The sequence below is a fragment of the Elephantulus edwardii genome, unplaced genomic scaffold (genome assembly GCF_000299155.1).
Source record: "Elephantulus edwardii isolate Elephantulus edwardi_28Jun2011 unplaced genomic scaffold, EleEdw1.0 scaffold00106, whole genome shotgun sequence".
NCBI classification, from domain to species: Eukaryota; Metazoa; Chordata; class Mammalia; order Macroscelidea; family Macroscelididae; genus Elephantulus; species Elephantulus edwardii.
In genome coordinates, this window is record NW_006399856.1 from 9,627,782 (window position 1) to 9,642,322 (window position 14,541).

General features: G+C 39.5%; 1 pseudogene; it reads right to left on the reverse strand.

Annotated features, from left to right (window-relative positions):
• Positions 1-2,081: 2,081 nt before the first annotated feature.
• LOC102845457 overlaps positions 2,082-14,541 on the reverse strand; it is a 38,725-nt pseudogene continuing 26,265 nt past the window's right edge.

The window sequence follows — 14,541 nt, forward strand, 5'->3', positions numbered from 1 at the left end:
GCTCTGGTGGCCTACTAGTTAAAAAGCTGTGATACAATCTCAGAGACATGAGGTTCAAATCTAGCAGCCGCTCCACAGAAGAAGACTGGGCAGTCTCCTTCTGTGTGCTTTTCTGCCTCTGAAAACCCACTGGAGGGTAGCTGTGAGTCAGTCCAGCTCCATGGCACACACCAACAACAATGCATTAGATATAATTCCATTAAAGTTTTAGACACTGACGCTAGGGCTCTTTAGAAACATTACAGAAGCTCTCAAGTGTGCTGTAATCACCTAGTAAGAACACATTTTGGATCCACCATCTGTTCTGCAGAAGAAAAATGGACAATCTCCCCCCTGTTCTGTTTCCTGCCTCTGAAAACCTCCTGAAAAGTCAGCCATGAGTGGATTCTAATTCTAAGGTACATAACAACAATAACAACAACCTCGTCTCCTGTAAAGGAGGCCTTGGGTACTGCAGTCAGGAACCAATCACCTGCCAACTACCAACAGCTTTGCAGAAGGATTTGGCAATCTGATAAAGATTGCTGTTGTTAGATGCCATTCAATTGACTTGGACTCACTGCAAACCCATGTGGCAGAAGAGAACTGCCGCTCAGGCTTTCTTGGTTGTGACCTTTACAGGAACCGATCTCCAGTCTTTTCTCACAGATCTCCTGGTAAGTTCAGAGAGCCAATGTTTTTGGCTATCAGCCAGAATGCTTAACCCTTGTGCCATCAAGGCTCCTACCTCTATACATTAACCAAAATTACCTAAACCCCTTTATCATCCAGTCAGTCCCAACTCAAAGCAACTTTCTACAAGGTTTCCAAGGTTGTAAATCTTTACAGGAAGACATTGTTCGTCTTATTCCTACAGTTAGTGGATTCCAACAATTAACCTTTCAATTAACCTGCCAAATGTGTATATGCTATTCCATACATGCAGTTCTACTCGGTCACACAGAGTCCCTCTGAGTTGAAAAGAGGACCTCTAGTGACAACTCTCCCCAGGCTAGAGTAGGAAGCAGGGAACTTCTTCCAATCACAAAGGGTTTTTGCACATGAAGGGGTGGTGTTCAGGATGCAAAGTGATTTCTGTGAGCAAGCGGGTTAGATTTCAGTGAGTTTCCTTTTGTACTTTTCTCCTGGGGTGTTATCTTAACTGCAAGATCAAAATCTTCCTGGGAAAATGCTCCTTTATTTTAATAGTGCAGGTCTAGGCAAGTCGAACGCCCTAAGTCTAAATGCTTGAACACTCCGAATCAAACTCTCTCGGTAAATGTATAATCTGAACGCAGGTGAGAGTTTTTATATTTAGTGAGGGAAAGTAAAGGTCATTTAGCTCTTCAAGGCGTATTTTTAAATATTCCAATTTCTCCAGGTGCCAACTATTTGTTTCTTGAACGACCTCAATATTTTACATTCACAAGCCTGGAAAGGTCATCTCCTAAAAAATTGAATTCTCTTCACTGGAAATGTCCATGTTTCTCATTGTTTATTTGGAATAGAAAATTTGTTAACTTGCATGTAACATGCTAGAAATGGATGTGTTCGTTAATTTACACAAAGCTCACAGCCCCAGGTTGTATGATGGATAAAATTTCTGCCTGCCTTCCTGTGTCTTCCTTGTTCTGTTCTGTCTAGCAGTGGTTTTCGAAGTGTTTGTCTTTAATCACTGGGATGCCAACTCAGAGGACATGACTACTTCCTATCGCACACTTACGCTCTGTTTTCTCACTGCACTAACGGGTGAGCATTTCTGGTGGGATCTCAAAATTCTAAAAGAAAGCATTTACATTTGTGTCTGTGTAAAACAAACAAACAAACAAACAAAAAACAAACATGATGAGTTGGGTTTCATAGGTGGAGCTTCCTTTGGTATTTTTGGGTTTTTTTTTTAGGATTCACTTCTTAAAAATGGGCTTCTACAGTTATTAAGAAACTGGTATTTTAAAATAATTATTTAAACAGAATGTTCCTCTGGATTATACAAGAAGGGAGTACAGGGAACGTGGATAACGCTTTGTGAGTCTGATCTGCCTTTTTTTTTTTTTAAATAATCAACACCTTTAATACATGTGCTAAAATGGGAGGGAGGAGATTTATTTGCCTTTTAGTGCCTTGATTTTCCTCAGACAGAACTCCAGCTTCCTGCTCTCTATCTAGACCACAGCCATCTGCGCGGTCACACTGGCCTGGCCTGGAAACAAACCTCCAAGAAGCTGGTCCTGTTGGAGCTTCTCCTCTAGAAGACTGCTGAGTTTTGCATTCTTTTTCTTTTCATCACATTTTTTTCTGAATTTTCTATGATTGCTTCTTGTTTAAAATTCCTTCCTCCTCAAAAGTCAGCTGGGCCTCATTGTTGTGTGACCCAGGGGCAGTGCACAGTGGGACTCGAACCGCTGGGGTACGGTGTGCTGTCAACGATACACGATGCAGTCTTTCTCTGGGGTCTTTGTTCGGAACAGCTCATTATTGGAAGCATTGTAGACACCAGCAACAATACTTGTTTTGTGAGTACAACATTCCGAGCCCCAGAAGAAGTTCCCTACACCCAGTTTTAGGGCAAGTACTTCTTGGGGCCTCCTCTCAGGAGTAGACGTGTAGACGATGAGGTCAATCTTGGTGTTCTCAGCCAGTGTCTCAACTCATACTCCACTTCTTGCAGTAGGGCTTTCTCCTGCACCTGGTTTGTGGCTCTTGTGCCACTTGTCCTGTGAGATGCTCATTTTGGTGAAGATTTAACATTTTTCCAGCTACCATTTTGGCCTTTATTTTATCCTTTTACTGGGCCTTCAATGGAATTGCCCTTCTGTTAGAAGGTAACACAGTTCCTTACTTTCACTAGAAAAAAAAATCAACAAGGAGGCTAAGGTCAAATTAAAATGGGAAAGTTGAAGTAGTCTTTATGGGGGAGATGCTGGCCAGTGGCTTGTCAAAGGGTCAGTGGGCACTCCATGGGGTAGAAAAAAGGCTTTGTGGTTGGAGGTGCTTCCAGTTCGTAATGGGGTGAAATGCAGAGCAGCTTGATGGCCAATCAGGTAGTTGTTGTTGTTAAGTGCTGTCAGGTTGTAGATGACTCATAGCCTATGAATGAAAGACCTGAACACTTGTATAACTTTCATCATTTCTCCAAGTTCATTCATATGGTTTCCAGAGTCAAGTTATTTTGGAAGTGGATGCCACTCCTACTTCCAACTTGTTTTACTTGGGAAGCTCCACCACACACTGTCCACCATGGGTTGCCATTATCACGTTGGACATATCAGTGTCACAGTGTTAAGCATCACAGCAACCACGAGTTACCTCTGTACAGCCAAGTGACAGACCAATGCTATGCCCCTTAGAAGAACTGATTTTTTTACAAGAAGATGAAATCAGTTAAGTGGGGAAATGACAGCCTTTTTAACAAATGGTGTTGGCAAAATTGGAAAAATATCTGCAGAACACTCAAGCAAGATCCACACCTCACTCCATACAAAAAAACCAACTCTAGGTGAATCATGGATCTAGAACTAAAACCAAGGACTATAAACTTCACCAAAGAAAAGCTTGGAAGAACTCTAATAGCCCTAATCCACAACATAAACAGTCTTCCAAATATCCTGAAAAATCTACAACCAGGAGAAGATAAAATACATGAATGGGACCTTCTAAGAATCAAATCCCTATACACATTCAAAAACTTCTCCAACAGGGTAAAAAGGAAAACCACTGACTGGGAAAAACTACTTGGGAATTACATATCAGATAAGGGACTTATATATAGAATTTATAAAATACTTGAGCACCACAACAAGGTAAAGGTAAATAATCCAATTGAAAAATGGACACAGGATATGAACAGACACTTCATCAAAGAAGATATTCAGATGGCCAATAAGCACATGAAGAAATGTTCAAAATCCCTAGCGCTAAGAGAGATGCAAATCAAAACAACTATGAGATATCATCTCACCCCAGTCAGAATAGCAAAATTTAACAGAACAGCAAGCAACAATTGCTGGTGAGGTTGTGGAGAAACTGGAACTCTTATTCACTGTTGGTGGGAGTGTAAAATGGTGCAACCACTGTGGAAGTGGTATGGCACTTTCTCAAAAAGTTGCAAATAGAGATACCATTTGACCCAGCATTTCCACTACTGGGAATATATCCCAAAGAGACCATAACTGACATCCAAGCAGATAGATGCACACCCATGTTTATCGTGGCTTTGTCAATAGCAAGGAGTTGGAAACAACCCTGGTGCCCATCAACAAATGAATGGATAGAGAAACTGTGGTATAGTCACAGAATGGAATACTATGCTGCATTGAAAAACAAGGAACTCATGCAATATTATTCAAAATGGGTGAGCCTGGAGGATATTATGCTGAGTGAAATATCTCAGTCGCAAAAGGACAAATACTGCATAGTGCCACTTCTGTAAAATGGGACTGTTATCAGGGTTGGGGTAAGACTGAGAAAAACTGGATAAATTGCATATACTGCACTGAACAGATGAGGGAAAGAATAATTTAAAAGCAATGTATGATAGGGTATTATGGTTATCACAAGAGTCCACAATTAAGGTTGCATAGTGGAGTGTACTTGGGGTGGTGGGACAGGTGCGCGAGGATTGCATATCAAAGAAAGAATTTTTCTTTTACTTTTCAAAGAGAGGAGATAACTGGGGTGGGGGGTGGGCAGGGGGAAGGGCTGGGCAGGGAGAAAAGTGCAACCATGAATGGATGGAAATCAAAATCTCTGTAAATGTTCACTAAAATTATTAAAATAAAATCTAAAAAAGAAAAAAGAATGATCATCAAAAACGAAAACCAAGAACTATTTATTCCTTATTACTATAGAGTCTACTCCTCATGGTTTTAAGCGAGCAGTTAGCTCTTTAAGATGGACCTGATGTGGAGGATTCTGGGACGCACACCAACACTTATGCTATACATGCATTGCATAACATGATCATCCAGGTCTTCTATCCCTTTGATAGCTTTACTTCCTACTGGGAAAGGTAGACTCTAGGATGTGTATAATGTTTTTGCACATGCTCTAGGAACTGATTGGAACTTGTTTTATTTCAGACTAGGTTTTAGAAAGTTAGTTTAAAGAGAAGAGTGTCTTATGCCAAAGGAAGGTTTGTCAACAATCTGATATTAATGGAGATGAAGGAACTAAGATGGGTATATAGAATGGTGATCTGAAGGGACATAGATGCCATAAGCTAAAGGCACCTGTCCTGTCCCCATCCCCTTGCAATTCCTATCCTACATCCTCTCACACCTGTTTCCAATGGCCTCTGAAAAGTGCAAAGCAGAATAATTCTGAACGAATCTGAATTGCTCTCTCATTGTGTCATGAGGTGTAATTCTCACTCTCATTGCCATTGAGTTGGAACTAAGGCATAGCTAATCCACTAGTGGGTTTTCTGAAGTTCTAACTCCCACAGTAGCAGCAGTTGGTGAATTCTAACTGCCAGAAAAGCACAGCTTTCTAAGGACTACACCACCCTTAGACATAGTTAGCATGGGGAGACCTCTTTTCTAAGAAGATCCTTAATCTTAAGTTTTGATGTGACATAAGAACAGCATATAATTAATTATCTAATAAAACATCACATCAACAGAGAACTGCCTGAAGAAGTGCAGGATGGATTTAGAAGAGGCAGTGGCACTCGGGATATCATAGCTAATGTCAGATGGATCTTGGTGAAAGCACAGAGTACCAGAGGAATGTCTGTGTTTCATTGACTGTGTAAAGGCATTTGACTATGTGGATCACAACAAACTGTGGCTGACTTTGAGAGGAATGGGAATCCCAGAACACTTGATCGTGCTTATGCAACACTTATATTTGGACCAGGAGGCAGTCATCAGAACAGAACAAGGAAACACTGCAAAATTGGGAAAGGTGTACATCAAGGATGTGTCCTATCTCCATATCTTTCAATGTATATATGTAACATATTATCTGGGAAGCTGGGCTGTATTGGGACATCAGGACTGGAGGTAGACTTATCAACAATCTGCGTTATGCAGACGACACAACCCTGCTTATTGAAACTGAAGAGGACCTGAAGCACTTACTGCAGACAGTGAAGGACTGCAGCCTTCAATATGGATTGAAGCTCAACATCAAGAAAACAAAAATTCTCACCACTGGGCTGATTGGCAGCATCATGTTAGATGGTGAAAAGATTGAGATTGTTAGCAGCTTTAGTTTGCTTGGCTCCACAATCAACATTCGTAGTACCAGCAGTCAGGAAGTTAAAAGATGAAGTGCATTAGGAAAGCCTGCTGTCAGAGATTTTTCTAAGGTACTTAGGAGCAACGATGTCAGTCTGGAGACTAAGGTGCACCTGATACAGGCCATGGTCTCTGCCATTACTTGCTGTGCTTCAGAGAGCTGGACAATGACTTGGGATGTTAGAAGGAGAATTGATGCCTTTGAGCTTTGGTGCTGCAGAAGAGTATTGAATATACCACGGACTGCTAGAAGAACAAAGTTCATCCTGGAGAGGGTGAAGTCAGGCTGCTCCTTGGAGGCAGGGATTCTGAAGCTTTGTCTGACATACTTTGGACATGTTGTAAGGAGGGACCAGTCCTTGGAGAGGGATTTCATGCTTGGAAGGGTGGAGGGACAGCGGAGGAAAGGAAGTCCCTCAATGAGATGGATTGATTCAGTGACTGGGGTAATGATGATAGGCATGTCGGAGACAGTGGGATTGGCAAGGACTAGAGCAGGGTTCAGGGCTGTTGTACTTAGGGTCACTATGAGTCACAAGTGACTTGACAGCACATAACAACAACAAAACAAAGCCTCATTGACATCAAGTTACTTCCTACTCATAATTCTTGATTCTCCATCAGGCTTTTGAGACTGTAAATCCTTATGGAAGGGGGCTGTTCATCTTTCTCTACAGAGCAGCTGTTAGATTTGAGCTACTTACCTTTTTTACTAATGGCCAGTGAATGTTACACACGTTAGTCAACCTTACACACCAGGACATCTTAATAAATTCATAGATACCGCTTTTCTGAAGTTTCTTTCATCTGTCTTCTTATTTGTTTGTCCTTCTCAGGAACTCTGACCTGAAGCAGTGATATAGTCTTCCAAGTTGTTCCTGTGTCTGTGATGTAGAAAGGCAGTAGTATCATGTTTTATTTGAATTCCTGCTTAATCTTTGAATGATACTAAGTTATCTAACACCTCCCTTGGGCTTCATTTTCCTTATTTGTAAAATTCAGGAGACTCACTGAATCACCCAGTAGCTCTAATGGAACAGTAGTTAACTGGTTTTCAATCTGTTCTACCCTATTGGCTGATAGAAAAACAAGCCCCACCAGTCTCCATTCTTGTCAACTTAGACGCTATCAGCATTGCTTCACATGAATTTCCAGGTTCACCACTTCAGAGGCCATTTTTATACAATGCAGGTTTTCATTCAAGAGGTTGAAGGTGAGGTCTCAATGCAGCTTCAAGGATTTTGATAAAGTTCTGCATTTTTAACAAATATGCTGTTGCTGCTGTTGCTAATATCCAGCTTCAAGACTATTAGCTTGCTCATTGTCAAAGCTTTGAAGGCTTTCTAAGAGTCTCACATTTTTGTTTATGATAATATCTACTCCTAGTTCAAGGTCTTAACATAGCCTTCAAAAATTCAATATAGAGAGATTGGAGCTCTCATATGTTATGATAGGATTGTTAATTGGCACAAGCACTGTGGAAGGCAGTTTGACATGTCCTCAAAAAGCTGAACATTGAATTCCATATGACCCAGCTACACCACTTCTAGAAATATAACCCAAGGAAAATGCAACTGAGATAAGAAAGGAGATTTGTACAGTGGTGTTCATAGCAGAATTATTCATAATATCAAGAACATGGAAACTGACCAATTGTCCATCAACAAGTGACTAGACTGAGAAACTGTGGTATATTCACATGATGGAATACTATGCAACACTTAGGAGCAAGGCTTTTGAAAAATACTAAATCACATAGGAGGGGCTAGAGACCAATGGGATGCGTGACCTAAGTTAGGCACATAAGAACAAATACTGTATAAGACCAATATTGTAAAAATGGAAGGCTAACCGTTGAAATGTATATGGATATACAAAGAGGAAAGAGGAGGGGCAGGATGCTGAGAGTAGGAAGGGGAGAAATCACAGGGTCAAAGAGCTTGGTGGGTGAAGGGAGGGAGGAAAAACCCCACAGTGAACGTAAATGAAACACAACAATAAAAGAAATGAGGGGAAACTCCCAAAACACAACTCTCAAAATCATTGCCCTGGAGTTGGAACTGATTCGTAATTGACCTTCCAGAGGGTTTTGGGAGGCCATAGAGACGTGGGAGCAGATTGCCTATATTTCTTCTATGGAGCTGCAGGTGAATTTGAACCATGAGAAAGGTGCCAACTTTGTATTAACAATGCAGCTCCTTATGTGCTATGCCATCATAACTCCCTATAGCTTTCAAGGCCAAGTTCAATGCTATCCTTCCTTTTTATCATCTTTTTATTTTTTTTCCATTCATTCATTGTTGTACATTTTCCTCCCTGCCCACTCCACCCCCTAGTTTGCTTTTCTCTTTGAAAAGAAAAAAAAAATCTTTTATTGTTATCCTCCTCCCCAGTCCACTTTACTATGTAGCTCTTATCCTGGACTCTTGCCATGCAAATAACATCTAATCATATATCTCTTTTAAACAGTTCTCGCTCTCATCTGTGCCAATGCAATGTACCTTATTTATCCCTTTTGTTCTTAGTTTCCCACCAAACCCAATGTCAGTCCTGTTTTATAACAGTGGCATTATGCACTATTTGTCCTTTTGTGACTGAGATATTTCGCTCAGCATAATGTTCTCCAGGATCACCCAAATTGTATAATATCTCACGAGTTACTTGTTTTTTCAATGCTGTGTAGTATTCCATTGTGTGAATATACCACAGCTTCTCTATCCATTCGTTTGTTGATGGCACTTAGGTTGTTTACAACTCTTTGCTATTGCCAATAAAACAGCAACAAACATAAATGTGTATATATCTGCTTGGGTGGCAGTTCTGGCTTCTTTAGGGTATATTCCCAGTAGTGGAATTGCTGGGTAAAATGGTGTTTCTAGTTCCAACTTTTGGAGAAAGTTCCATACTGCCTTCCATAGTGGTTGCACCATTTTACACTCCCACCAACGGTGAATAAGGCTTCCAGTTAGAAATAGACAGCACTACTATAACAGTTGGAGACTTCAATATCCCTTTAAAATATAGCTTTACTTGATCAAATTATTTCGTATCTATTCAGCACCTTCAACTCTGTTCAGTTGAAGTCCTTTGCAGTGATGACATCATTCAAGGGGTGCAAATTTTCTACTTTAAATTTGATTGTGTAAACTTGTCTTTCAATTTGATCTTAAACAAACTGGAATTGATACTTTCCACGACTCACTGTCACTCATTCTCATTATGCCCCAGAGCAGTGTTTCTCAGACTCGGTAACATCAGCATGACCCTGAGAGTATAAACCAAGACTGGAGAACTGGCACCACAAAAGATTGTGAAGCAGTCTTTGCATTTGCATTTCCACGCTGTCACAGTGATCCCCCGGCACACTGTAGAAAGCATTGCTGGGGAGCAGGAGGTGGGACTCTTGTATTCAAAGAGTTAGAAACTTTTGAAATTAATTCTTCAGTTCTTATTTTGTATTTGGAAGACTTACTCTTTATTTTCATTTTTATTTCTTTATCAGTAAGAAAAAGCAAGGTTTTCATTAATTTCAGGATGTTGTTGTTATTGATTGCTGTTGAGTTGAACACGACTCATAGTGACCCTGTGAACGGAAGATGTGTATGTAGCCTTTCTCTAACTATGATCCTTTCTCAAAGTTCATAGAGTTTCCAGACACATGTTGTTTAGGAAGTGGATGATGAGAAAGACATAAATAAAAATATGCATACCTGTATGCTCTTCATTGGTCTCCTCTCCTTGTTCTTAAATAAGTTAAACTCCCACTGAGTTGACAATGGAAGACTGCTTTCTTGCAATCAATTCCAGTTAGCCCCACAAGACATACATTTTTCACATGTTGCTGTTGTTTACCACAAAGTCAGAAATTTCAGCTGATCTTCGAGGAGGATTTCACTGCCTATGGCAGAAGGAGATTTTCCAATTTTCTGCCATGGAATAGGTGATGGGTTCAAACCATTGGCCTATGAGTTGGCAGCAGAAATCCTTACCACTAAGCCACCATATTGTGATTTTTTTTTTAATCTATAATTTTGTTTCTGTCTTCTCTGATACATTGTAATATCCTTGAGCCCCAGGCTCAAAGCTAGGATAGGGACCAAGATAATTTTGCCTACCTGGTCGTCCATATACTCTCCTTTGAAGCCACAATACATACATACAACAGAGACAAGCCGAGTCTGTTCCTTACTGAATTCCTGTCCCAAAGGATCTATGAGCATAGGAAAAGTTTGTGTCCCTAAGTTTGAGGATCATTTATTAGACAGCTGCAGATAGTTTAGACTATTAATACATAGTTGTTGTTATGTACCACCCAGTCAGATTAGAATCATAGCTGACACTCCACAGGGTTTTCAGTAGCAGTAAAAGGCAAGAGAGGAGATTAAGGGGGCTCTGGTGGCCTAGTGGCAAGAAGCTTCACCGCAATCCCAGAGGTACATGGTTTGAGTAGAATGAGAAGGCATGGGGGTGTGTATAAGATAGTCACAGAAATACACAGAGAGAATGAAAAGAGAGAGGATACCAGGGAATGTTCTAGAATGGGTAAAAACATCATGTAGACAGACATAGGAGTCCATGACATTGAAGGGATGACAGAGATTTCAAAGAAATGATGAAACCACAGGTACTATATTTGCCTCATTTGTTGGCTCAGAGCTCACCAGCATCTGCAGAATAAACTCAGATTGGGCTGAAGTTGCGTCATTAGCTTTCATTCCCTTTGAGGGCTCCTCGTCTCACCTCCTATTTACCACTGAGGATAAGTACTTCTTCTATCTTCTTTAGCAGTTATTGGAATAAAATCCTTTAAAATCACTAGTTTATATTTCTATATTTTTCCCCATGGAAAACATAAGACTAAACCTATATATCTTGTTCTTTTTTGAATTCTCAGAAAAGAAATCCAGTGTCAATAATGACATGGTTACCAATTACTGGTAGTTAACTATCAACCAAGAGACCTATATCTTCTTGTGCCCATTCTGGACAATTTTGTTATTATTGTTAAGTGCTGTCAAATTGACTATGACTCACAGCAACTCCAAGAACAATGGCTTTGAAATTGTCCTATCCTGTACCGTCCGCCTCATCATCTATTTATTTACCTGAGCTCACTTTACAGTCCTCTGCGCCAATTCTTCTCATTGAAGGTCTTCCTCTCTTTCTCTGACCTTCTACTTTCCAAGCATGATACCCTGTTCCAAAGAGTAGCCCCTCCTAACAACAGGCCCAAAATGTATGAGTTGAAGTTTTACTATCCTTGCCTTCAAACAGCACCCTCGGTGCACTTTTTCTAAGACATATTTGTTTGCTTTTCTATTCAATATTCTTTTCCAACACCACAGCTCAAAGGTATACATTTTCATCTGTCATACTTATTCATTGTCCAACTTTCAGATGGATAGCAAGTAATTGGAAAGTCCATGGCTTGAATTAGGTGCATCTTTAGTTTAAATTGTTTTTCCTTAACAGCTTGGAGAAATCTTTGTCAGCAGATTTTCTCAATGTTGCACATCTTTTAATCTACTGACTGCTGGTGTTAAGGGCATTGCTTGTGGATCCAAGATGAAATAATTGACAACTTCAATCTTTTCTTTATCTATCATAATTTTGCCAGTGACCCAGTGGTCAGGAATTTTGTGTTCTTGATGTTGAAATCTAATCTGAACTGAAGGCTGTCATCTTTGATCCTCTGCAGCAAGCATTTCAGTCATCTTCTCTATGTCCTATTCTGAACATAGAGAATACATTTTCTGGAACCTGAGAAATAAAATGTTCTGATTCCAAATTCCAATAATTTATTATAGTAGTCTTAAGTTACCACCACAAAGCTGATTTTCCCTAGAGTGGTTTGTATAAAATCAAGGAGAAAGGAATCATATGTATTTATTGTTTTCCCCACTGCTAACTCTCTCTGGTTTTTTATGATTAAATTGCTAGTCACTGGAGTCTGACCTCAGCCTTTATCACTAAATGGAAACTGATCTACCCATGATTATTCATTTTCCAGGGAAGGTATGTTTAGAGAAATCAACTCATCAACCAAAGAGACCACAAAATATAAACAAAAAGAAGGAAACTTTACTAGCATTTTTAATTTCATGATGAATATGGAAAGCACTTTATATTTCCTTTTTTACTTTTCTCCTAAAGTCAAAGGTATGACATTGGGTAAAACTATGAAGAGGTGATAACTTGAGTGGAAATACAAGAACATAGAACGGGTGGCTAAAAACCTCTGGAAGGCGGAAAGAAAGAAATTGAAACTCTTTCTTGAGTTGTCCTCTTACACTTGTAAAAAAGGAATATGCATTGGATTGCTTGAATTATTAGCTTTGAAAGGAGATGCAGGTGGATCACAGAAAAGCGGAATCAAGATTGCAGCTTCCCAGGGCAGCTTCTTTTAATATTTTTGTTGTTATGTGTCATCAACTTACCTGCAACTCATAACAACCCTATGTACAATAGCTCTGTCCTGTCCTGCACCAGGACACACCTGACTCCGACACACCTACCCTCATTGCCCTAGTTATCAATCCATCTCATCCAGCATAATGTAAGAAATAAAATGTCACAGTTGTTGGGTCAATTTCAATTCCATTTTTAAAAATTTGTTTTTCAAGGTTTCTCTGGGTAGATGCAAATCCACAATCTTTTTATTAGCGTCTGAATGAGTTATCCATTCATAACACCAAGGCACACGTGTGTTTTCTACATCTCATTATTGAGTTTCCATCAAATCAACCAGTGGAAAAACCATGTGAATGAGGATAGCTACGTAAGAGGAAACCCCATCAGAACATGGGAATGTAATGAGGGGAAGAAGGCAGAGCTGTGTTTTCAGAATTCCTCTTTTTCTTATGAGGGGTGAGGGGTTCTTTAGGGTTTCCACCACACCCCACCCCACCAGGGAAATGCTCCTTTTCTCCTTATATTTTATTTTAAAATAGTCTACCTCACAACTTAGTGATTTTAGAGCCATTCAAAATATCTTCAAGAACTCTGAATTCAGAAAAAAAGTGAGCCAGGCATCTGGAACATGTTTTAACTATCTAAAAGAAGTTCTCCTACTGAGACAATAGGTGAAAATTAGTTTGCCCATAGTAGTACAATGGTTATGCTATCTTCTGATATCTGAAGGCATAATGGTTTTCATCTCTCAGATTTTCTTTTTTTTTAATTTTTCAATTGTGATTTTAATACAACTTTGATTTTTCATTCATTCATTCTTGCACATTTCCTTCTATATCCCCCCAGTTACTGTCTAATTAAAAAAAAAAACAACCAAAAAATCATTCATTGTTGAATAATTTCCTCCCTCCCCCTCCCCCTCTCTCCCAAACCACTTTGCTGTATACCTCTTAATCTGATCTCTCAGACATTCTGTGGGAGTATAGACCAGGCAGGCAGGCAGTCTGCATCCTTCAAAATTTCTACCTGTAAGATTATTGGGTGTCAGAATCAACTCTACGGCACACAATAACCATCTCTTTGGAAACGAGGAATGAGAAAATGAGAAAACCAAAAGAAAAGTCAAATGCAATATTCCAATACTTACCTTTCCATACTTGTAACTGGCATCAATTCTATTTGGTCCTTTCTAACTAATGCTTCTATACCACATCCAGAATGTCTTTTAAAACTTAAACTTCCTTTGCCAAAAATCCTTTAATGGCTCTGAAAAGTCTTGCAGATAAAGTTCTCATAAAGATACATAAGACAATTGCTGTGGCAATGCAGCAGGTGTATCATAGCTGGTGAGATTTGCTCAGAATGGCTCAGGGTCCATAGGGTCACTGAGAGTCATAGTTGACTTGATTGTACATAACAACAAGAAGAAGACATTTTCAGATCAGAAGTGCACATTCCTTGATTTCCAAATATCTGGCTACCTATGTCCACCAACTTTTCAAGCTAGCAAACTGGCATCACTTCCATATTTCCTATGGTGCTGTGCTCTTTTTTCCTCACTGATGGTGTATGTGCTTACTCTTTTCCTGTCCTTTAGAATGCCCATCCTCTCCCTTTCTGCAGCTCCAGGTCCAGGAATACTTTAACCATATACTTCCATAGTATGTAAAGGGCATATTTATCTTTGTTTATTTTCTTATTTAACTTCCATGGTAACTTTTTGGGAATAGAGATTATGTCCTTTTATCTTAGAATCCTTATTTTTAGAAATTAATTTTTAGTTAAAGTTTACATATCACATTTGTGGTGTTTTGTTGTTTTGTGCCTCCCCCTCCCAGATAATTGTTCATAGATATTAATTACTATTGACTGATGCAATCAACTTTTAACAATGTCTAAGCAAAAAAAAAAA